Source organism: Phacochoerus africanus, chromosome 9, assembly GCF_016906955.1.
Source record: "Phacochoerus africanus isolate WHEZ1 chromosome 9, ROS_Pafr_v1, whole genome shotgun sequence".
In the NCBI taxonomy this organism is placed as follows: Eukaryota; Metazoa; Chordata; class Mammalia; order Artiodactyla; family Suidae; genus Phacochoerus; species Phacochoerus africanus.
Genome location: NC_062552.1, coordinates 36,439,367 through 36,462,707, shown reverse-complemented (window position 1 = coordinate 36,462,707; position 23,341 = coordinate 36,439,367). Strand labels below are relative to the sequence as shown.

Sequence of the window (23,341 nt, the reverse complement as noted above, 5' to 3'; positions counted from 1 at the left end):
AGGAACTCCACGAATGTTTTTAATTGTAGTAAGATTCCTATAACATAAAACTTACCATTTTACCATTTTTATGTGTATAGTTCAGTGGCATTAAATATATTCACATTATTGTGCAACTATCACCACCATCCATTTCCAGAATTCTTCAGTCTTGCAAAACAGAAACTCTGCCCCCATTAAACAGTAACTTGCCATTTCTCTCTCTCCCAGCCCCTGGCCACCACCACTCTACTTTCTGTCTCTATGCATCTAAGGTATCTCACATGAGTGGAATCAGATGGCACATGTCCTTTTGGGTCTGGCTCATTTCACTTAGCCTACTGTTCCAGAGGTTCATACAGGTTGTAGCAGAATTTCCCTCCGTTTTAGGTGGATTACTACGCCATCGCATGGATACACCACTTTGGGTTTATCCACTCATCTGCGGGCACACACTTGGGGTCTTCTTCCTTGTGGCTACCGTGAAAAATGCTGCTGCTGTGAACATGTACAAATATGTACCCGCTTTCAGTGCTTTGGGGTCTATACCCAAAGGGGTCAAGGTATTTTTTGAGTCTTGACTCTTAGCTGTTTCTCCTAGAAGTGGGTCACTAACAGAATGATCAGAATGTCTCCAGGGTCTTGACTTACATCATTGCTAAAAACGTTCACCACAGCAAGGACACAGACAGGCCCGGAGGACATAGCTACCTCGCCTGGGAACACCAAACAACTGGTCACTAACAGTCTCCGGGGACGGCCCTTTGACCAGCTCTGAACTCATGAACCCATGCAGTTATCTAGCCCTCTTTTCTTAAAGTTACCACAGGAGAGTGTTTCCTGAGTCCTTGTGGATCTCCAAATATGCCAAGTCCAAGGTCTTCCTTATTTAAAAAAAAAAAAAAAAAAAAAAAAGATAAAAATGTGGGAGGTCCCATCTTGGCTTAGCAGTAACCAGCCCGACTAGTATCCATCAGGACCTGGGTTCGATCCCTGGCCTCACTCAATGGGTTAAGGATCTAGCACTGCCATGAGCTAAGGTTTAGGTTGCAGACGTGGCTCAGATCTGGCGCTGCTGTGGCTGTGGTACAGGCTGGCAGCTGCAGTTCTGATTCAACCCCTAGCCTATGCTGCGGGTGGGGAACTTTCCTATGCCTCGGGTGGGGCCCTAAAGAGACAAAAAAAAAAAAAAAAAAAGAGATAAATGTGGCATAACTTGTTCCTAGTGAACCCAAGGAGAGCACTGCTTTAGTTCCTAAGTGCTAACAATCCAGCTAATCACTTAGACACCTGAACTGGTCTCTCATAGAGGTCATGATGCATTTAATCATCATTCAAGAGTATTTTACAGGCTCCACTTAATCTTTCCTTTTTTTTCCCCCCAGCCACATCTGCAGCATGTGAAAGTTCCCGGGCCAAGGATCGAACCCACACCACAGCAGTAACCAGAGTCACAGCAGTAACAAAGTCAGATCTTTAACTGGATAAGCCACAAGGGCATTCTAAGCTTTATGACAAACTGTTTAACTGACCCAGGAGCACCTCAAATAACACACTATCTGAGATTGCCTTGTATTATTGGCCATTGTATGTAAATACTGGCTCTCCATAGCTACAGTGAAGCTTGAGGGCAGGGGCCCTGCCTCCTGCTTCTTTGACACCCCCCCCCCCCATTTTTATGGCTAATAAGATGGCTTTTGCTTAGTAGGTGCTCAATATTTCTTGGTCAATTTGGAAACAACCTGTACTCATGGAAAAGGAAAAGAGGGGTCTTTAACAATCAGTCAAGAGATCTTGGTTGAAACCTGATTCCTAGCAGTTAAGCCATCAGGAACCCTTGCAGGGAACAAGGGGACAGTCTCAAGGCTGGGGGTGGAGGAAACAGCCTGTAGGCTGATGCAGAAGCCTCGTTTATGCTGGAAAGACCCGAAATAGGCAGCGGCTGAGGAACTCAAGGGAGCAAGGGAGGTGCTGAGGCTTTCCAGGGCACGCAATGACCAACGGCCAAGCAGGGGACAAAGCCCTGGCCCCTGATTGTCAGGCTCAGTAAAACACTAATTCTGCAGGCAGATAGGGGACGACCCTGGGTCCCCTGCCCGTTGTCAGTTTGGACTGAGGATACAGAGTCCAGACCAGGTCCCCTTTGTTTCATCAGCCTCCTAGATATGGCTGGAGGGCAAGGCTGCTTGGTTCCGGGCACAAAGCACAGGAAGGCAGATCCTAGAGGCACTGGCGAGGCTGGGTGGACGGGATTCTAGGGAGGGATGGGCTGCCTTCACTTCCTCGACCTGTGGCTTCTTCACTCCCTCCTCTCCCTTCTGTCCTTCGTCGCCCTTCGGCTCCTGAGCCCGGCTTTCCGGGGCGGGGGTGGGGAGGGGGGGAGTCTGGGGTGGGAGCAGGGCTGGCATACAGCTGGCGCACCCTGTTAGTCTTACCCCAGCTGTTCACAGCTGTGACTGCTCTGATTGGCTGGCGCCCTGCCATACCTGTCCTTAAATCTTTCTTAAATCTTTCCAAAGTCTCCCCTGAGTTCAGGGAGTGAGGCAGAGCGGCAGCAGGAGGGGGAGGAAGGAGGAAGCAGACCCAGACCCTCCACACAGGAAGTGCCGTCCAGTCCCTGCAGAGCAGGGCCCGGTGGAGCGCTGCATATTTGCCCTTTTAAGGGCGGTCGGCTCGACAGCTCCTGGGCATGTTTATGTTCCTGAGGATGCCCTGCTCCCCAGGACCCCCTCTTAACTCTGTTCTTTCCTCCCCTTCTCAGGGCCCTTCTGCACATCCAAGACTAAAACCACAGACCCATGGAGTTCACGTCATGGTTCAGTGGTCACGAACCTGACTAGTATTCATGAGGTTGCAGGTTCAATCCCTGGCCCTGCTCAGTGGGTTAAGGATCTGGTGTTGCAATGAGCTGTGGTGTAGGTCGCAGACGTGGCTCAGATCTGGAGTTGTTGTGGCTCTGATGTAGGCCGGTGGCTACAACTCTGATTTGACCTCTAGCCTGGGAACCTTCATATGCCATGAGTGTGGCCCTGAAAAGACAAACAACAACAAACACAGGCTCTCAGCTGGAAAGCATCTAGCTTCGAGGCAGAGATCAGAAAATTGAAGTCCAAGGAAGAAAATGTCGTATCTGAGATCACATGGCTACAGGGACAGAGCTGGGATTGAAAGCCAGGACTCCAGCGTTTAGGCTGTGGTCTGGTCACTGCCTCACCAGAGCCCGTCTTCATACATCAATGCCCCCTCCCAATCTGCCCCAGCCCCCCAGCAGCCTTCCTCCGTTAGCGAGGACCAGGCTCTAGAGCTCAGTTTAGAATGTGTACCAATCTCTAAGTTCCCCTCGAGATCAGGAGAGGGTCTGGGAACCCCCAAAGGCAGCCTGCTTCTCCTCCACCAGGAGAAGGAACTGCTTCCATCTCTCACGGCCCCAGTTTCTCTAGGACCAGGCTCTAGAGCTCAGTTTAGAATGTGTACCAATCTCTAAGTTCCCCTCGAGATCAGGAGAGGGTCTGGGAACCCCCAAAGGCAGCCTGCTTCTCCTCCACCAGGAGAAGGAACTGCTTCCATCTCTCACGGCCCCAGTTTCTCTCCCATCTCTGCTCTAGCACCTCCTTCCCTCCAGCAGAGACTGTGAAGTCAGACAGAAGGCTTTGCCTTCCTATCTGGGGGACCCTGAGCCTGAGGTCTTAACCTCTGAGAACCTCAGGTTCCTCCTCTGGGACGCCAAGGTCATAACAGCATCTTCCACATTCCTTACCGGGTGTCAGCGAAGAGCAAACGGTCTGATGTCAGCAAGCAGCCTAGAGCACCCTGGGCATTCACTCAAGAAGGCCAGCACTGCCGCTCTGGCTTCCCTGCCATGATCACCGGCAGGATGAGAACTGCCCTGCGCAGGCCCTGAGCGGTGAGCCTTCTCTGGGCGCAGATGGGGCTGCCGAGGTCTGGCGTTGTCGGAACTTGCTCAGCCAGATTTACGAAGCCACCTATCTTTGCCTTTGGCAACTGGGAAGTCTGGGCCAGAGGAGCAGAGCTTCTCCTCAGGCTCTGAGCTGCCTCTAGTTGGAAAGGTAAACCCGGGCCACTGAGCCTGGGCAGGGAGTGGAAAGGTGGAGGTGGCCAGAGTGATTCATTTCTGCAAAACCCCTTTACGAAGAGAAGCAATGGAGGATCCCTGCCCCCCGCCCCCCCATCAGAGGAGAACCGAGAAGTAATATGGAAAGACAGGAAGCAATGACAGAACAAAGCCCAGCGGACTTGAACTTGGGCCCAGAAATTGAACCTGCCCACTTTCCCCAACATTTCTCTCCAAGGAAACATCCCAACACCAGCACCTCCGTGCCCTCCATTCCCTGGCTGCCCCCCACCCCTTCACCCTGGGGGGACGAGGACTGCCAGTCCCTAAACACAGACCAACTGGCTTATGACACCAAGCCACCAGGTCACCACCAATCAGCCCTGCTTTGACACCCCCCCCCAGGGTCTTCCCCCAGGGCTCTGGGTGCAGTCAAACTTCACTGTCACAGCCTCCCGCGTGACACATCCTTAACCTTAACCAGGGGCTAAGTCATGGGGCAGCTGAGGGTTGGGGGCCACAAGACCATCCTTTCCGGGCCTTAGTTTCCTCCCTATGCCATGTCAGGGTTCGTTTCGACGGAAGACCTCCTCGGACCCCTTCAGCCCTGCCCGTCCACACTGCCTGGCTCAATCTCCTTCCCAAGAACCTGGCAGGGGCTCTTCTCGGTCTGCACTGGGCTCTCTCCCACCAGCCTCCACATCTCACCCCAAGCCTGGAAGCACTTCCTAGCACTTGAGTTCAGAACTCCTATCTGGTCTGTAAAGATGAAAACCCTGACCCTTGATCCTCAACCCCGACCCCTACACCCCCCTCGACACACCAGTTTTTATACTAATTAAAACTTGAGCAGCCCGGTATCATTAGTGCTTACTCCTGCCTCTTAAGTAAAAGCAGAGCAGCATTAGTACTTGAGACTTTGGTACTTGCCAGACACCAGGCTATAGCTGCCTCTCAGTCCCATAAGAACACTCTAAGATGGAAGGCATCACTTTAAAGAAGTTATTTGAAAAAAAAAAAAAAAAAACAAGAAAAACCCTGAAGTTCCCGCTATGGCTCAGCAGGTTAAGGACCCGACATTGTCTCTGAGGAAGCAAGTTTGATCCCTGGCCTTGCTCAGTGGGTTATGGATCCAGTGTTGCCTCAAGCTGTGGCAAAATTCGCAGATGTGGCTTGGATCTGGTGTTGCCCTGGCTATGGTGTAGGCCAGTAGCTATAGCTCCAATTTGACCCCTAGTCTGGGAACTTCCACATGCCACACAGGTGTGGCGGTAAAAAGAAAAAGAAGAAGAAAAACCAAAATCAAAACCAAAACCCTATGGTTCAGAGACGTTAAGTAACTTGCCTAGAGTCACACAGCTAGTGATTGGACAGCTAGGATTCAAACACATGACTTTTGTAGGTCGGCAGCTATAGCTCTGATTCGACCCCTAGCCTGGGAACTTCCATATGCCATGGGTGTGGCCCTAAAAAGAAAAAAAAAATCATGATTGAGCATTTCCTATGGGCTGGGCCACCTATTTTCACAGCTCTGTAATCTCATGTCAGCGTCACAGTGACCTTGCCAGGCGGTTATTACTACCATCCCCCCTTACAGATGATGAGACTGGGGCTTTAAAGCTGTAACACGGCTGATCATGTGAAGGTGCTAAGAGACACAGCCTCCAAGTTCATGGTTCTTGTCGCAGCATCAAAGCTCTTGGAACCAATGCTGTGACTTTGGGATGTTCAAGTTCCTTCTCTTGGAGCTCCATGCATGGGGGTGACAGGGCAGGGATGTGCTATGGCATCTCTCCTTGGCCACCTTCCAAGTGCCAACAAGGAGCTGGGCACTGTGCTGACAGCTTTTTCTTTTATTCTTTTTAGGGCTGCACCTGTGGCAAATGGAAGTTCCCAGGCTAGGGGTCGAATTGGAGCTGCAGCTGCCAGCCTACACCACAGCAACACCAGATCCAAGCCACATCTGTGACCTATGTAGCAGCTCACGGCAACACCAGATTCTTAACCCACTGAGCGAGGCCAGGGATTGAACCTGTATCCTCATGGACGCTAGGTCGTGTTCTTAACCCACCGAGCCACAATGGGAACTCCCGTGCTGACAGTTTTGTGTTTTAGCTCACGTATTGCCCCCAGCCCTCCAACAGCACGACCAGCCCTTCTACCTGATGATTGCTTTAAGTCTCTGAAAGGTCAGGCCACTTGCCCAGCAACCACATCCTGGGGGTGAGGGGCTGGGTTCTGAGGACAGTGGTGGTGCCCTTGAACACACGTGCTTTTAACCAGCTTCTCGCCCATGTGCTGGACACTGACGCACGTGATGAAGACTCGGGAGTAAACAAGGCATGGTCTCTGTCGAGGGGGAGAGCCGGGGTCGGGGCAAGGGAGTCAAGGAAGTGACGACACAGAGGGTGGGGTGAGAGAGACTGAGAGAGGGGACCTGGTCCAGCCTGGGGGGAGGGGAAGAGGAAGTCAGGACAGGCTTCCAAGAGAAGGCAGCATTGAGCTAGTCTTGAAAGAGGTGAGAGACTTAAGGAAGGGTGCGGGAGGTGGGGAAAGGCATTCCGAGCAAGGGAACAGCGGAAGCAAAGGCACGGAGCCAGATATGGCTGAGCGTGCATGAGGCCAGGGTCCTGAACCGCGTTGTGGCTACACTAACAGACAAAGAAAGGGAGTCGACGGGGAGTCGACTGGATGGCAGAGCCCAGGCATCCTGGGGAGCCTGCTCCTTTGCTCTCCTCTCCCCACCAGGTCCAGTGGGTGGGTGGATGGGACCCAGAGTTCCCCAGAGCTGCTGCCTGAGCCATAGGGAAGGTAAACGATGTCCTGTTTCCCAGGAAGGAGCGGCCTTCCCTACATACCGCCCCTTCCTGGGCCACTGGGCGGCACCTGTGAAATGGCCCCAGGCCCTGCTTTCCCAGGACTTGGTTTCCCAAGGAAGGGTCTATGCTTTTCCATCCCAAGCTATACTTTCCGTCTCCCTGTGTCCACCTACACCATGCCTGATCCCTCTTCAAGCCCCTGAAAACCCTCTCCTCATGCCTGGAGGAGAGCAAACAGGCCTGGGACCCCCACAACACTCTCTACCCTGCTTCCGCCCTGAAGCTGCCCGAGTTGCCGATATCCAACCCTACCCCACAAACTTGGCTGGGTTCTGTTCCACTGCCAGCCTCTCTGTGTGACTTCAGACACATTACTTAGCCTCTCTGAGCCTCAGTTTCCTTATCCATAAAATGGGGGAGATAACAATAGGACATACTTTGTAGGGTTGTCAGGTGGATTAAATTAGTTAATATTTGTAAAGTACCTAGAACAGTGTCAAGGACTAGCCAACATTATCAATAGCTATATAGATAAACAACCCTTATAATTACGAAGAAACCTGAATGTGGACTGTCAGCTCTCTATGTGAGTGACTCTTAAATATTATTACAGGGGCTGGCAAATATCACAGGCGTCACATCCAGCCAGCAGCCTGTGTTTGTAAATACACTCTGATTAAGGCACAGCTAGACCTACCCATTCATCATCTATGGCTGCTTCACGTGACAGGGACCCTAGAGCCACAAAGCCAAGAATATTTCCTACCTGGCCCTTTATAGAAAGTTGATGGATTGCTGTGTTATTAGGTCAAATCATCTGTAGCTGACGCTGTTCAATTCTTTTTAATCTACAAAGTCATCAGGTTCTTACAGTTCAACTCAGCAGAGCATGCTGGTTCATCACGCGTCCTGTCTTACATACTGAAACGGGAGTACCATGCTCTAGAAGCTAGGGATTCTAATCATAATAAAGTTATGGTGGTTGTTTTTTGAGCACCTAGCATGTTCAAAAGTTTATCTCAAACTTCCACCACACTCCTGCAGGGTAAATACACTCACTGCCCTGCTCACCCCCTTTACAGATGGGGAAATGTGAGGCCCAGAAAGATGGAAAGTGTGAGAGTTCCTGCTGTGATGCAGTGGGGCTCTTTGGCGTCTCTGCAGCACCAGGACGCAGGTTCAATCCCCAGCCCGGCGCAGTGGGTTAAAGGATCCAGTGTTGCCACAGCTGCAGTGTAGGTGGAGAACTGCAGCTCCGATCTGATCCCTGGCTCAGGAACTCCAGATGCCAGGAGGCGGCCAAAAAAGGAGAAAGAAAAAAAAAAAAAAAAGATGTAAGATGTGAGCCTGACTCCAATCGGACCTCCAGACCCCACCTCTACCATTGCGCTCCCGCTGGGTGCTAGGAAGCTGCTGGGAGTGAGAGCCGGCTCTGATTAGGACAAAGAACGGAGAGCAGGAAGCCCCCCATGTCCCCACCTCTCTGCGGGCCCAACTCCCAGATGGCCATGTGGTGGCCAGCCCAGTCGTGACTTCCCTGTGGGCCTCAGGATGGTACTCAGAACAATCTGACTTGTGTCCCCAGCCGCGGGCAGTGCTGGGGAGGGGGAGGGGGCACTTTCGAAAATAAGCAAGCTCTCTTTCCAGGACTAGGGGAGCTATTTTTAGCAGCTGCCTAAATGATGGTTTCCCCCTCTGCTCTGGGAAACGCAAGAAAGCAAAAGTCAACTCTCGCAGCCCCAGAGTCCCCCCAGTGCAGGCCGTGGGGTGGGAGAAGAAGGAAAAGGGGTGTCATGCTGGGAAATGGAAACTGAAAAAAGTCCCCCAAGTGACATTTCTCTGACTTGGGGGCGAGTGTGGAAGTTGTGGATTTTCCCATCAGTGTTCTCATTCGGGGAAATGATAAAGAGAATATAGGTTTCTTTGTCTCACGAGGACAGAAAACAAGCAGATAGTAGCTCTCCAGAGTCACTGTCAAGTGTGCATTCATTTGCTCGCTATTCATTCACTCATTCATTTACCCTCCATTCATCCCCCAAGTGGTTTTAAATGAGCCAAACTTTAAATCCTATCCTCAGAGTTCCCTTGTGGCTCAGTGGGTTAAGGATCTGGTGTTGTCGACTGCTGTGGTGTGGGTTTGATCCCTGGCCCGGGAACTTTTGCATGCCATGGGCACAGCCGAAAAAAAAAAAAAGCAAAACATCCTCTCATCACCGAGTTGACTGTGTTGTTAGGGAGGCGAGTGTCTGACCCAGCAAATGCAAGGGAGGGAGGTGAAGCTCAGGCCCTGGGACTGCAGAGAGTGGGGAGCGGCCGCTGGCCAGCTGGGGTGACCTGGAACATTCACCAGAGAACATGGCATCCAAGCTGGGTCTCAGAGGAAAGAGGCTGACCCGTGCCAGAGAGAGGGTCCAAGAAACCTACTCATGACAGCGGTGTGCCAGAGTGAGGACCTGGCATCAAGGTGAGTGCGGGGCTAAGGGCAGTGGTTTTAGGCTGGAAGCAGGGCTCAGAGGGCTGTGGGAAACAAGATGGGGACGAGATAAAGGCAGCCCTTGAAAAGCCGGGGGGGGGGGGTAGGGAGATTACAAGGAGGAGGTGGAGGTGGCAGCTTAAGGATGGGTGGTTCATGTTCCCGTCGGGGCGCAGTGGTTAACAAACCCGACTGGGAACCATGAGGTTGCCGGTTCCATCCCTGGCCTCGCTCAGTGGGTTAAGGATCCGGGGTTTCCGTGGTTGTATGTCTGTAGCTACAGCTCGTATTAGACCCCTGGGAACCTCCATATGCCCCGGGTGTGGCCCTAGAAAAGACCAAAAAAAAAAAAAAAAAAAGGATGGGTGGTTCATTGGCTGAGCAGTTGATTGGCTAATAGTAAAGATTTGGTGAATGCTAGTGGCTAGTGGCGGCACCGTGTCGGGGCAACAGGAGAGACAGACCGGAAGCAGCTCTGTCTGCGGAGGAGCTAAAGAGAACCTGAGCTGCCAGAAGAAGAGGAGGGGACAGAGGGCAGGGACGTCACGAGGGGTGTGCGCACCTGCACGCGTGTAAGTGGACCAGGGAGCTTTGGCAGGACACGGGCTGGGCAGAGAGCAGGGGCTTGGGCTGAGGATGGGAGGCGGTGCCGGGGGTGGGGGCTCTCTGGGCAACAGCTGTGAAGTGAAGGAGAAGAAGGAATTTCAACACCCAAACCTCTGCCGCCCATTAGAGCCAGAGGTCTGGGGCTCCGGGCCAAAGGGAAACCACCCTGCTTGTGACAACCTGTTGCCCCACCCCCTTCTGCTTCCGGGAAGCCAGCCACGCCCCTGCCCCGCCCCCCAGACCACACTAATGGGTGTAGGGCTGCAGGGGAAACAGCGCCCCCTTCCTCCTGCCCGGTCTCCCACCCAAGGGTCCCCAGAGCTGAGAAGTCACATTACCCCAGCCGTCCAGGGCTAGGAGAAGCACCACCCTCTTCACCAGGCTTCCTGGGGTCCCAGACAAAGGCATCTGTCCCTCAGGAAGGCCAGACCTTGAGGTCCTGCCATGGCAACCTGGCCTGGGACCCCCCCGCTGGTCCTTTGCCCCACTCTGGACCCTGGGCCCAGTCTTCCCCAGACATGGTGCCCTCCTCAAAGTCTTGCAAGCCCCTCTGAGCATCTTGCACCCACACCAGAAAAGGCCCTGTGTGTACCTTGGGGCCTGGCAGGACATAAACCCTGGTCCGCAGGTACATTCCGGAGGGCAGGGGCTGGGGGAGGGGGAGCTGAGCTGACTCCCATAAGACAGGTGTTTGCAAAGGGTGACCCAGGGTGAGCCCTCACCTACCCCTCACTCTTGTTCATACAATTCCATCCATCCATCCGTCCATTCATTCTAACAAATATTTGTTGAGCAACTAAGCACCTTGCTAAGAGCTGGAAAAAATACAATGATAAACAAGAGTTCAACTTGGTGGGAAGGGCGGTGGCCCATCAAATAGACCTAATACAGTGTGGCTATAAGGTACAGATACTTGGATCCGGGGATGTCTGCAGAACTACCCAGTTCGGGTCCCATTCTACCCTGAGTTCTCTGCGCATACAAAGTGTTTAAAGGGAGCATCATATAGCGGAATGAGCGCTGGGAGGTAATCAGAGATGCTATCAAAGATTTAGAGCCGGATACCCATCCAAGGTTTACTAATACTATAACAGACTGAAAACAGCCAAGATATTAAATCATAAGGATTAGATAGATAATAGATATAGTAATATATCTACACACACATACACACGAATGACAGCTTGAAGTAATTATCTTTGGGTTGCTAGAGTTTAGGGTTATTTTTCTTATCCTTTCCAGGATTTTTCCAAATTTTCCAAACAATGACCATGTATTATTTTCATCAGAAACAATAATGTTATTTTTAAAAGAAGAAGATAAACCCTAGGCTAAAAATACGGAGGCTCGAGGCTGAGTCCCAACTCTGGTCCAGCAGGCTACCTGGACGAGACCGGGCGAGAGGGTGTCATTGCTCTGAGCCTTGTCTGTAGATGAGGAGGTCAAATCCTGTGCTCTCCAGAGCTGCCTCCACACTGAACACTGGGCTCCGTGCCACAGAATACACGAGATGCTAAATGGTGCTGGTTGAATGGAATCCTATCCCCTGGGCTCCCATTAGTTCATCCTTCAATCCTCCATTCAATTGTTCATTCCTTCCACCTCCCCTGTTTTCAGCGCACTGTCTATGCCTGGCAGGCTCGCAGGGCTGGGGATTGCAGGGCAAACTACACAGACGCAGCTCCTGCCCTCAGGGAGCGAGAGTCTGCCAAGCGAGGAACCCCTTCCCTTGTTCCTTTTCTTCCCTCTGGAATAGGCTGTCCTGTTAACGCTTCTTGCCACCATGGTCCCCAAATGTCTCGAGTGCATGTGTTTCAAACACCAAGCTCCACACCTGCTCTGGCCCCACAGGATCTCAGGTGGAGACCAGTGCTAACCTCTCGTGTTCCCCTCTCCCCCCTCCACCATTCTGCAGACAGCCCTTCAGGTAACGATTCTAGGGGCACCTGATGCTGCGTTCCTAGGTTCAGCGTCCCTCAGCGTGCCCAGGCCACCCGCTCCAATTTCTAGGTCTGGCCACTTGGGGGGGCCCCCAAACCCCACACCAACCAAGTGCAGAAATCAGACGTACCCCCTACGTGCCAATGAGGACATGGCAGAACCGGAACGCTCCTGCACCGCTGGCGGGAGTGCAAAATGGCTCAGCCACCAGGGAAACCAGGTGGGCTGTTTCTTAAAAAGTTAAACTTAGAGCTCCCTATGATCCCGTCATTCCACTCCTGGGTATTTACCCCAAACAAAGACAGCATCTGCCCACACAAGGTCTTATTCCTGAATGTTCAGAGCAGCTTTGTTTGTGATAGCCGTAAACTGGAAGCAATGCCGTGTAAACAAACTGTACAGTGTCCCCATGGAAGAGAATACTACTCAGCAATGAAAAGGAGTGAACTATTGATATATGCCACACATAGACAGAGCTCAAAATAATTGTGCTAGATACAAGGAAGCAGAGGATAAAAGGGTGCATAATGCATAATTTCACTTACCTAAAATTTGAGAAAATGCAAACTAATCTATAGTGCTGGAAACTGGGGGTGGGAGTGATTGCCTATGAAGGGGGTAGAGGTGGGCAGAGGCGGGTGGATTATAAAAGGGCACAAAGGAACTTTGGGAGATGATGGGCAAGCATGATCTTGGTGGTGATGGATTCAAAGGTATATGCCTATACTAAAATGTATCAAATTATGTACTTTAATTATGTAAAGCTTATAGTATGCCAATGATACCTCAATAAAGTTCTTAAACAAAATAGGAGTTCTTGCTGTGGCTCGAGGGGGTTAAGAACCTGACTGGTATCCATGAGGATGCCAGTGCCATCCTTGGCCTCACTCAGTGGGTTAAGGATTTGGCGTTGCCCTGAGCTATGGTATAGGTCACAGACTCGGCTTGGATCTGGCATTGCTGTGGCTGTGGCCCCTAGCCTGGGAACTTCTATATGACGAGGGTGTGGCCCTATAAAAGAAACAAAACAAAATGGGTCCATTCATAGCCTCACAATATCCAACCACGAAGGACTCTGGCCACTGCAACTGGCAACCCTCTGGAAGATTGCTAATATCATCAGCTACTCTATAGGTTCTAAGAAAGATCTCTGAACTCAGGGGACTGGGGGACGGGCAATCTGGAACTCCCTCCAGGCCCAAAGTCTCTGCTGATCTGGTCTGGTCTTCCAGAAGATGGGCGGTCACATTAAGCCTGTGACTGTTATTTAGAGCCTGTGAGCCTCCTTCCCCTGTGGGCACACGGACCACAAAGCTCACCCCCCAGAGCTACTTGAGCAGCAAACAAAGAGCACGGATCACAGCACTGGGCACATCACAAGCCATCAGCCCGCGTTCCCTTCCCTTCTCCTGGCCCCTGGCTCCTCACAGTGGGGCTCTGCCCACAGAAGCAGGAGAGAAAGCGAGAGGCCTCCAGGCGCTGAGGAAAGAACCAACCTGGTGGCACCTGGATGTCTCTGGGGGCAGAGCTGAAATGGCAACAGCCCTGAGCTTCTGGGTGGGTAAAAACTGGGCCCCCCGCATCCTCAGTTACAGTCCTGAAATTTGTTAGAGGTAGACACGGTGGCAAAGCAGACTGAGAACGGTGGCCATGACTTGGAGTTTTCAGGACAAGACACCAAGAGGGATGTGAGTTTGGGGTGGGGGGACCCCAACCCTTGCACACTGGACAAGGAAGAATAGGAGATGCTCAAAAAGGACCAAAGCAGGAAGGGAGGGAAGACGTGGACACTTGCTGGCGTATGAGAGGGTTTGACGCTATGGTGCAGGGCTCGGGGGGAGGGGGGCGTGGTGTGTAAGCACATGTTGATAGAGTGATGTGTGCAGAGTGTGTGTTTCTGTGTGTACGTGGTGTGGTACAGGTGTGCAGCTGTTGCATGTTATGTATGGTGTGTGGATACGTATGTTCATCCCCAGGAAACAAATACACAAGATTCTAATTTACCAAGTCTCTGCACAGAGAAGACCCAGACGCCCCCCTGGAAGTATATGAGCAGAGGAAAGAGTAATATCACTGATCATCAGCTCCCAGACCCATAGAAAATCAGTCCGAGCTGCTCAGTGTATAAGGAGCTGCCCAAGCATAATGTTCAGGAGATGTGACTGCGGGGCAGGCAACGTCTTGTCTTCCCTTTCCCATGGGAGGCTGGGAGCAGAGACCCACCAAAAGATGCTGGTACCTGCCGTGGACCAGAGATTGGTTGTTCCCATTCATCATCTCATTGAATCTCAAGACAACCCAGGAAAGGCAGTATTTTTAACTGATAAGGATGCAGGTTCAAAACCAGGAGATGACACCCAAACCAGGGCCCTTTGCTGTAATACACCATCTCATTCCAACACGGTTTTGATTCTGTTCTGGAGCATGTGTGTAAACATGCACGTGTGGCTGTGTGTGTTCCTCTGTGTGTGTGTGTGCACTAGATGTACTGCGTTTCCCTTGGTGTATGTTATAATGGAGGGTACACCCCTTCTGCCTCTGCTCTTTGAAATTTTGGCGTTCTATTTTAGCCATGTCCCCAATAACAAAGGGATGGGAAAAAAACACAAACTGCTGGTAAAAATGTATCCCCAAAGTATTCCAAGCTCCGCATTTTACAAGCTAGATATTCAGCACATTTTTCAAGAGAAGGATGCTAACATTTACTAAGAGCGAGGCTGGGCTCAAACGTTCACATCTACTATTTCACGTCATCATCCCCACCTCCTGCAAAGACGACGGTGACACATGGTTACGTACAGGGAAATTAAAGCCTAGTGAAGGTAAGCCGCTCGCCTGAGTGAGCAGAGTTCATAAAACATGTGAACCTCAGTCTAGTTGATTCTAAGACTCAGCAGCGCCTTCCCACCACACAGGGTAAACAGTGTCCCCCCATCCCCAACAGCTTCCTGTGTGCCCCATCCCTGCCCCATCGCATCTCTCAGGGAAGAACTCAGCACTTGAGTGCAGAGAGGCCCTGTCCCCCAGCCGCAGCCAGCAACCGGCCCCATCATCTTACCGCACACACTGAGTCACGAAAGGTCCAGACCGTCCCATCTTCTGGGCCAGCCTCTTGGGTGTGCGAGTGGGCACCCTCAGAAGGGCCCCCCTGCTGGGTTCAAGGCTCTGCTGTCACCGTCTTGAAATCTTTAATACCTTGTGAACAAGGGGCCTTGCGTGTCCATTTTGCACTGGGCGCCGCAAACCATGCAGCTGGTCCTGCCCATCTTCCGAGGCAGCCAGCACGGGCAGCCTCTCCCAGGAAGAGCAGCCCAGCCAGCCACGCCCTGTGTGTTTCCAAAAATGGTACCCGCAGTCCCTGAATGGTCAGGACGGAACAGGGACAAGTTACTTTAATCTGGGGTGGCTTCCTGCCCGAACGGCCTTGATGGGCAACTCCGTAACTGCTGGGCTGCTCCCCGCCCTGATCTTTCCTCCTCGTCCCACCTCACGCTCCGCCGCCCGCTCCCTGGTCACTCCTCCCTGAACGCACCATTGCTCAAGGGATTAAAATTCCTAGAGGGCACCGGACACTTCCGCTTTATCTCGGACTCCCCGCCACGGGGCTCTTTCCGCACCCACAGCAGGAACTTGCTAAGAGCAGATGGATTAAATACACTGCAGTATTTCCTGAATTCTTGACCTTATCACTTCGAAGACCTATCAGCAAAGTGATGACTTTCCAGTACTCACACACAGAGTGTGTGTCCTTCGGCATTAAAAGCAACAGAATACATTAGCTTTGACATAGAGATTTAAAAAAAAAAGTTCTATGAAGTTCCCTCAGCGGGTTAAGGATCCCACAGCTGTCACTGCTACAGCGCGGGTTTGATCCCTGGCCCAGGACTTCCGCATGCCTCTGGAGCCACCAAAAAAATGGTTCTCCTTGTTCTACATGTTCACAATATTCTCCCCGACCCCATCCTCATGGCCACCCCTGCTTCCTCCTCCTCTCCATCCCCTCTGCAGACCCCACCGCCTCAGGCAGCTTTCCTAACCACACTCGTCTACCTGAATTCTCCCCAATAAACCCATAGCCCTTGCTGTCTACTCTGTTAATGGGACCCTTCATCATGTACCACTTTGTGGCACTTCATATTTGATGTCTTCTATTAGTGGATATTTTATACCAATATAAGATATCTCCCCTCATCTAAGCTCTGAACCCCCCAAGAACATGACTCAATGCCATGTGTACAGCAGGTCCTCTTCCTGAATGACAGTCACCTGATGGCAGGGAGGTGGGAGGGGAGAGAAAGAGGAGAAAGGCAGTAACCCCCCTGAAAGAAATCTGCACGGCAGACCCAGTGAACTCAGGCCCTTCAACCTCTTCTCTTCTCAGAGCCCACGGGAGGTCAAAGGCATCCAGACCTTGGCCAGACACCATCAAGAGGCGTCTCAAGTGCACTGCGCCAGAGGCAAAGGCGCGCACCTTTGAAAACCGGCATGACTCAGTGAGATCTTGGCATTCCCAGACAAAACGCTGGATATTTTCATTTCTGTTTGGTTCCACCTCTCTGCTCCCTCCCAGCAAACAAAGGGCATCTCATGCGGATAAAGCCCAAGAGGTATTTTTCCTCTCTGTGCTTCCAGGAATGGGATGGTTCATCCAAGGGAAATGAGACTTTGGCTGCAGGCCTTCAGGCTACAGGAGCCGGGGTTTCCTCCTGAAACTTAGACCATCCCCTCCACAGCCCCCCTTGCCCAGGGGGCAGTCTCTCTGCCTGGCCTCCCCCATGCCTAGATCACCTCTCTTTGAACCGGACATCCCTGCAAGCTGTGCCTTGTTTCTCTCCACCCAGAGCAAGTAGGTAGAAGGCTTTATTTACCCAGCAGGGGGCCCCATCTTCTTCCCCACCTCCCTCCTCAGGCCCCACCTCCCCTGGAAACCGCACTTCTGCACATCAGCGTCACCTCCTTCCATCCTGTCCCCAACCCCCAGAGGCCCAGCGCCCAGTTCCCTCGTTGTCGTCGTGGTGTTTCAAGACAATGTGAAATCCCACCTGCCTGTCCCCACACTCCAGGCTCTCTGGCCTCTGTGATTTCAACCAGCTGCTTGGCCTCGCCTGGCACACCCCCTCCGCAGCCCTCCCCACAGCCCTGGCCACTCACCTGGCATACCTGCTCCCTCCAACCCTCCTTGACATCCTGTGTTCCTTCCATCAGCCGTCAGACAGAGCCACTTTCCCGAATTACTGTCACTCTCACTGGGCGGTGACCTCCTTGAGGTCAGGGACAGGGTGGCACAGTCTCTCAAGAACCCCGTGCCCAGCACAGAGCCAGGCCTACAGTAGATGCGCTTGGGCTTTGCCGAGGTTCACAGCCCAGGTCTCTGTCTTCCTCCCAGACCCTCTCTCCCTCCCAATAACCCTTCCATCCACACTGATTTCAGAGGAATTCAGCAGTGGTCACTCCCCAGCCCTCTGTGCCTCGGTCTCTGGCTCCTTATTTCCAACTGCCCACATTTCCCTTCAGAGGCGCTGGCACGGTGCCCACCAACTTCCTCTCAAACCGCCTTCGTCTCCTCCCCGCTTCGGACCACCCCGGCTTTTCTCTGTGAATAATGCCACAGTCCTGAGGTTCAAACCACAGAACCATTGTTAACTCTTCCCCTGTCTCGAGAACCGCTACAGGCCAGACATTCACATGCACTCTCTCATTTAATCCTCATCAAACCCTGAGAGGTGGGTATTAGCACCCTGAGTGTACAGACGAGGAAACGGAGGCTTGGAGAGGTCAGGTGCCCTACGCAAGGTCACAAGCATGTAACTGACCAAGCTGGGATGAGAGGCAGGTTTTGACAGGCTGTCCTACAGTCCCAAGCCCATGTACGTACATATGCAATGTATGTACACACACACCAGCACGCACACACATGCACAGGCCCGTTTTTTTTTTTTTTTTTTTTTTGTCTTTTTAGGGCCGTACCCACAGCATATGGAGGGTCCCAGACTAGGAGTCAAACTGGAGCTGCAACTGCTGGCCTATGCCACAGCCACTGCAATGTGGGACCCGAGCTGCATCTATGATCTACACCACAGCTCATGGCAACGCCGGATCCTTAATCCACTGAGCAAAGCCAGGAATCAAACCTGTGTCCTCATGGATGCTAGTTGGGTCTGTTAACCACTGAGCCACGATAGGAACTCCCCACTGTTCCCTCCTTTATGTTATAAATTACCCCATCAGTCTCCAAGCCCAGTTGACTGCACTGAGAATGCATCCCATTTGGGCCCTTTGCTCCTCCGTGTGGATGCTCAGGCCGCACTCAGACACACAGGGCAGGGAGGTGTGCTCACAGAGTGGGGGATGGGGGCCACGGGTCCTGCAGCACTGACCGCCCCTCAGGCTCATTCAGTGAGCTGGCACGCTCTCAGCCCAGAACCATTTCTTCAAGGCACCCTCCTTCCTTATCGGTTTGGCTGACCAGGCTGGGGCCGACCCTCTCCTGCTGGACTCTGCCTGCACTGCGCTCTCTGCTCCTCTTGGCCTCAGGCCAAAAGCCATCAACAAGCCACCCACCTGGAACACAGCCTGGGTCCTCAGCTCTCCTCCCTCAATTTAGCTCTTGGATTCCCCACTTTCGGCAGAAGATCTCCAAGGACAGTGCCTCCTAAGGGGCTTCTCACCGATGCAGATCCCAGTGCCCTGCTCTTGGAGCTTCTGAGTCCTCAGATCTCAGGTGAGGACCCAGGAATCTGCATTTTTAACACATTCCCCCAAGGGACGGGGATGTAGATGGTTTCAGTCACCCTCCATTCCCTTCCCTTCTCTTTCTCCATCATTTAAAAAATTTTTAAATTATTATTATTGTTCTTTTTTCTTTTTAGGGCTGCACCCGCAGCATATAGAAATTCCCAGGCGAGGGGTCAAATTGGAGCTACAGCCGCCAGCCTACACCACAGCCACGCCAGATCTGAGCGAACTACACCACAGCTCGTGGCAACATTGGATCCTTAACCCACTGGGCAAGGCCAGGGATCAAACCCACAACCTCATGGTTCCTGGTCGGATTTGTTTCTGCTGTGCCACAACAGGAACTCTTCTTTCTCTCCTATATCATTGTACCAACCTCTTTTCACAGTTTTGTGATCAAATCTCTCAAGTTTTCATCCCTGGCTGCACAGTGGAATAATGGGGGCATTTTGAAAAATGTCTGTGCCTGGATCCCAACCAGAACCAGTAGAAATGGAACCCCTGGGTGTATGGCAGGGAGCCACTGGGGTGAGCAGGTCATCCTGCTTTACCTACAGGTATCCCAGTGTTAATACTTAAAGTCCCACATCCCAGGGAACCTCTCAGTCCTGTGGAAATGGGGTCAGATGTTCACGCTACAGGGCTCTCTCCAGGTGATTCTAATTTGCAGCCAAGCTTGCCAAACGCTGGACTCCACTGGGGACAGGAGATGCCTCTCCTCTCGGCCAACTACCCCCACCCCACCCGGCTGCAGTCCCTCAAGCCAGTGCTCACCTGCCTTTTGTTTTCACTCATTGCAAAATACGTTCCTAGACCAGCAGCATCAGTGTCACCCGTGAACTTTTTTAAAACAAAAAAAAAAAGTGCAGCCAATTCTAAGTAAGTTGCTCTTCTCTCCACTATAGAGAGATCCTTTGTGGATCCCTACCCAGACCTTGACATTTACTGATCTGACTGAAGTGGGAACTAAAGAGTTAACTGGCAGTGGAGGTTTGAGGCTGGAGAGTCAGTCTGCTGAGTTGTCCCCCACCGCCCTGAGCAGAGGGGGCTGGGTTTTGATTCAGTTGCAACAAACCTTTAGGACCATTAACTAACTAGCTGGCTTGTTTATGCCAACTTGCTAAATTCCCCCTCACCACTGTCCAGTCTATGGTGCCGGGCTTCTCCTCTTCTAGCTCAAGTTCAGGGCCAGTTAAGAAATAGATACATGAAGCAAACAGAGGGAGGTCCAGCATCAGCTACACTGCTGATAACGCTGTGGGAGTATATCTCTGGCCAAATAGGTTTCCCAATATTTCACCCATGAATGAGGTCAGCTGACATGTCCAGTCAATGGCATAAGAAGGTGACTGTGGACCTTCCATAGGAGCAGAGTCCTGACCTCACCGCCCAGAGCTGACCTGCAGGTGGTAGGTGGAACCCAGGGGAGGGAGGGAGAGAGTGCAGGCAGGCCCAGCTCATCACCTCCCAGAGTCATTGCTTAGAGATGCCTCGCCTCTTCCCTTGGGGAAGTGATGGGGAGGGAGAGGCCAAGGTCCTCCACCCTCGTGTACAGAGCTACTTATGCCCCGATCCCACCCTGAGATACTGGCCTGATTTAGGGAGGGAACCAGGCGCTGATAGTGTGTAAAATTTCCCCAAGTGATGCAAAGAGGCCATCAGCATTGCGTAACCACTCTTGGGAGACCCTCTCCTGGAAACAAGGAGCTAGGGAAGCTCCTCTTTTTTTTTTTTTTTTTTGCTTTTTAGGGCCGCACCCATGGCATATGGAGGTTCCCAGGCTAGGGGTCCAATTGGAGCTATAGCTGCTGGCCTGCATCACAGCCACAGCAAGGCAGGATCCGAGCTCTATCTGCAACCTACACCACAGCTCACGGCAACACTAGATCTTTAACTCACTGAGTGAGGCCAGGGATCAAACCCGCAACCTCATGGTTCCCAGTCAGACTCATTTCCGCTGTGCCACGACAGGAACTCTGGACACTCCTCTCTAAGGAATGGGGGGCTCCTATTTCACAACCGGGGAAAGGAGGTCTGGGGACGTTGAGCATCTTGCCCTCAGGCCAGAGTTAGTAAACAGAATCCTAAGGATGAGTAATGGCTGGGAATGAATCAGCTTTCTCCAAATCTTGGGTGGACATGACCAATCTCTCTGAGGCTCAGTTTCTTCATCAAAGACCGATCACAGGAATAATGACCTCATGTGCTTCTGGAGAGTGGAACCAGGTCACACAAAGCACTTAGCGCGGTGCAGGGTATGGAGCAGGCATGGAGAGCAATTGGAGATGCTGATTCGTAACATCGTCTACATTATTAATATAATAATATATTAGCATTATTTGTAGAGGTGGTTGTTATTCAGAGATGGCTACTTTGAAAAGACGGGGAGGTTTGGGATGCAGGCAGGAACACCAAGAGGCAGAACACCAAGGAGAACAAGAGCCAAGTCTTAAAGGATGCAGGAGGGGAGCCAGAAACAGAGCAAAAGCCAGGGCACAGAAGGGACAAGTGAATCATGTGCAGGGGGCGGGGGGCTGCTGCAGATCTGGCCCGGAGAGAGGCTGGGATGCAAAGTCACCCAAAATAGAACTCCCTCCTCTCCAAGCTCCTGATCCACTTCCCTCTCCCCACTCCCTATCTCTCTGGGCCATACTCCACATGCCTCTGTCCAGACTCATTTGTTAGACCTGCCCCTCCATAGCCCCCACCCCTTCCCTGCCCTAGGGACTCAAAGAATCTTAGCAATGTGTTCAGTTCTAAGTGCTGGAGGGAAAGAAGCAGAATAAAAAGGGGAAAAACCCTCTCTCTAGGCGTGTGTCTTTACATGACTTCCCACAGCCCCCCAAGTCTTCCTCTCCCCCAACAGCTGGCCATGCTGAGACAGCATCTGGTTAGAAGTATCCAAACCAACGGAGGCACTAATGACCGATGGCCTGCCCCACTTCACCCACCCACAAAGCCCTCTCTGCCAACCCATGCAGAGAGGGGTTCTCCTTCTTTCATAACTAGACGCAAAGGCTCATCTCCCTGAAGCCTTCCCTGATGAACTTCACCTGATGGCAAGAGTCTCTTCCTCTGTGTGTCATCCATCCATCCACCCATCCATCCCATCAATGTTTACTGGGCATCTGCTCTTGTAACAGGAGACCAAGCCTGACTCCATACTCGATCTATTCCTTTAGCACTAACCCTTGTGCTCTGTTGCCTGTGCTTAATCATGCCGGCTCTGCACCTTGTAAAAGAATGTTGCCTAGAGCCTGAAACATACATGACAGCTCATTCTCAAGATTCTGACCCTTATAACACCTTCTCATTCATACAGAGATTAAGAGTTGCAGAACAGAAAATAACAGTCTCTCTGGATGTTTATAGAAACATGGTAACCAGACCTACTGGGACAGACGCAAAACAAAGGATTCCTGCACCAAGAACTTTGGATTCTGGTATGAAAAAGACACAGCCGCTACCCTCCTGCAGCCTGAGGAAGACAGCTCTAGGCTTGGCGCTCACTCAGTCGTAAGGCGCTAACTGGGTCCCCTTGTCATGTTCTTCAAGTTCATGCTCATGACCTCCTGGCCCTGGGTGAGAGGGGCCAAATCTTCCCCCTCTTTGTCCTGCACACGCAAACCACACCTAAAAAACCAGCACACTCATATCAGACAGGTGACGCTTCATGGTTTCATGTTGCTTTCTGTCCTGTAGACTTTAGAAATTTGTCTGAGCCTCAGCGTGACCGAGCAGGACCCTACGGGGCCTTCCTGGGGCAGACCCTTCCCCCACATCCTCTGCTTTAGCTCCTCTCCGAAGTCTAAGGAGTCCTGTGGGAAGTTTACACACCATCATGACCTGCCCTCTGTGGACAAGGATATAAGAACAAAGGATTTCTGCACCAAGACGTTTGCAACCATCAACCAAGCCCCACTCTCACCTTGCCTTTAAACATGCTTTGCAATTTTGGTTCAGGGAGTTCAGGCTATTTGGGGGGGCACGAGCCAGCCGTCTCCTTGTGTGGCCCTGAAATAAACCTTCCTCTGCTCCTGGTAGGCCTCCTTGGGCATCAGGCACGTGGATGTGCGCTAAGATCAGGGCACGTCATCCTCAGGAACTGACTCAGCCCCTGAACCTGGTATCTTAAGGACCATCTCAACCACCATTTATCGACTTGCTTGGGTGCACCAGGCACTGGAGGTAGGAGATGAGTAAGATGTTCCTGAGCACCTAGAGATGACGACCTAGTGGGAGACGCAGGAACATCGACAGATAGGCATGACTCAGAGTGGAACGCACACTATGGAGAGAAGCATCTGGTATAGCCTGGTTGTGGACCAGGAGGACACCGGGGGGGCTTCCTGGAGGAAGCAATTTAGAAAAGCAGTAAGCCTGAAACGGAGCCTATGCAGGGGCTTGGCTCCTACCATTTCGGGTTATCTTAATCATGTCTCGCCGAGCCCACTTCCTTCCCTTCCTGACCCTCCAATCTCCGAATGCCCTGGGCGTGGGCTTTAGGGAGACGAATCCATGTGTATGTGGTATGCCTGTGGGTGGATTTCTTCCCCCGTCCTTTTATTGAAAGTTAATGTTATAACACCAAGAACTGATTATGTAATGAAAGCTAAATCTATAAAGCAAAAGGCTCTTTCCCCTGGCTATTTTTAGGCAATGCCCAGTTGCCAGGCTTGGCCTTCAGCTCCAGTGCAACTGGAGGCCAGAGCTGAA

General features: G+C 52.0%; 1 protein-coding gene across 5 annotated transcripts in view; it reads right to left on the bottom strand.

Annotated features, from left to right (window-relative positions):
• DAAM2 (dishevelled associated activator of morphogenesis 2) overlaps nucleotides 1-23,341 on the bottom strand; it is a 127,167-nt gene that overhangs the window by 52,913 nt on the left and 50,913 nt on the right. The window contains exon 1 of one of the 5 annotated variants that reach the window (XM_047797063.1): nucleotides 14,949-15,132. The exons of the other annotated variants lie outside the window; for them this stretch is intronic. The gene's annotated coding sequence lies outside the window, so the exon portion shown is untranslated. Of the gene's footprint in view, nucleotides 1-14,948; nucleotides 15,133-23,341 lie in introns of those variants that run through there. 5 annotated transcript variants of the gene reach the window in all.